Source organism: Aplysia californica, unplaced genomic scaffold (assembly GCF_000002075.1).
Source record: "Aplysia californica isolate F4 #8 unplaced genomic scaffold, AplCal3.0 scaffold00001, whole genome shotgun sequence".
In the NCBI taxonomy this organism is placed as follows: Eukaryota; Metazoa; Mollusca; class Gastropoda; order Aplysiida; family Aplysiidae; genus Aplysia; species Aplysia californica.
The window spans coordinates 3,224,457-3,226,515 of NW_004797271.1; positions in this window are offsets into that span (position 1 = coordinate 3,224,457).

A 2,059-nucleotide genomic window follows, 5' to 3' on the forward strand; every position below is an offset into this window, starting at 1 on the left:
CCCGCTTTTCCGCCCATCCTTCCCTTTTCCTAAGAAAAAAAAAACAACTAATAATTTGGTCATACACCAAGGTGTACACATCGTTGATGAATCTCTACCTCTTTTCCTTTTTATATTTCTGCTTCGTTATTTTGGCGAAGTGTTTGTGTCTTCCTTTCATATTGTTTATTTCTCTCTGACCTCAGTACTTCTAATACCTAGTAACTCTGTACTACTTCCCTTTCCTATTCAATGAAATACTAATGTGCTTTTGTTTTCTCTTCATGTTATTTATTATACATTTCACTGTTTAGTACGCGACGCTAAGACGGACTCTTCTTTTGTTGTTTCTGTCCATGTCTTGCTTTTCCCAAGCTCTAAACCATCGTCATAGTAATATATTTTATATGTTCGATAAAAAAATATAATACACATACTCGTTATCGCAGTGATCAACGACACAACACTGACAAAATTTCCTCTCCAAAATAGACAAAAAATAACAATAGAAGACAACCAAAACAAAACATAAAGAAACAACATATTGCAAAAATTGTTTCTTTTGTTGACTGTTTAAAAAGTCAGAAGCTTTATGAATGGTACCACAGATCACAGTATGTTCAGGAACCCACACAGTGCAACAATCCTCTCTCCGCAGCTCGGCTCCGACACGAGTTTCTGTGATTCATTTGTGTTTCTTTTTTGGAGTAGCTCCGCCTGGGGCTTTCCGGATACGTAGGTTGGTCTGTGTTTACGTGTGACACAACTGCCATGGGGTCAGTGGGTATGACGCTCTCAGATACCTTGGGGGAGTGTGGGTCATTGTGTGTGTGCATGTGTGTGCGTGTGAGTGTGTGAGTGTGTGAATGTATGTGTGTGCGTGTATGTGCGTGCGTGTGCGTGTGCGCTCGTGCGCGTGAGGGTACAAGGGGGGTGGGGGAGATATTGGGATGGGGTATGGCGAGAGTGGAGTAAGGGAGAAAGTTGAAAGAATGTTGTAGATTTTTCCTCAGGATGGGTCAGAATTTCCTTCACTACAGTGGTTCCGGATGAATTTAATTTAATTAAAATTTATAATGAAAATGTATGCATTTATAATTGCATAAACGTGTATTTTCCTTTTGTATGTACTTTTAGGGTGTTTTGTTATGCAAACTGGTGGATTTGTTTCTTTGCTTTGTTTTGTTTTTTGTTAACCCTTCGCTTTCCTCATTACTCTCCTTGTAATTCTGGTCTTTTGTCCTTGTAAGCATTGCTGTGTGGATGACATCACCATCCGTTTTAACAGATCTGAAACAGACAATGACCATCATGGTTCTCCAATATGTTAACTGCTCGGATACTCTGGAGAATTCGATGATGTCCTGGGGTTTCCCGGTCACACATGTGTTCAGGTTTTCCAACTAAGATTCGGTGGGTCTACCCCTGCCTCGATTGCCACTTATCTTTTCAGTGAAAGCAAGATGTTTAAACCCATTATGTCCAGCAATAAGTGTCCTAGAAAGTTGTGTCAACGTATACGTTGATAAACTTTACACCGAAAGGAATAAGGACTATAGAAGAACCATCGAGATGCAGTTTGCATACAGTTTTAGGAGAGTCCAATGCCATGGCACAAGCTTTGATTCTATATTTGCCTCTTTAAAAGGACTCAGCGGGTATAAAAATATGCTCTTTTAGCAGCAAACCAAAGGCTACGTCACTGCATATTTCAAAGAAACGCGAATTTGCACATTGCATTGTATATATGCTGCTGCCTGTCTTTTTAGGTTTCAGTTAAGAAAACAGAACTGAAATGAATAACAAAGTTGTGCTTTCTTTAAGCGAGGCAAAACAGCGGGGCTTCAAGTAAAGTTGGTGCGTCGGGCCAGACCACACAGACTGTTGCTAGATGTTGCCTCATATACCAGTTAGTACCAGCCATCAGCGCCACTTAGTATGGCCGTTACCTTCCATCCATCTTCTATCCCCCAATGGCCGTGTAACCTTCTTTTTATTTTAAGTAAACACTTAAAAAACAATTAATTTACTAGAATAAGAAGATAAAATCACAATATTGCCTACAATATAATAATAATAA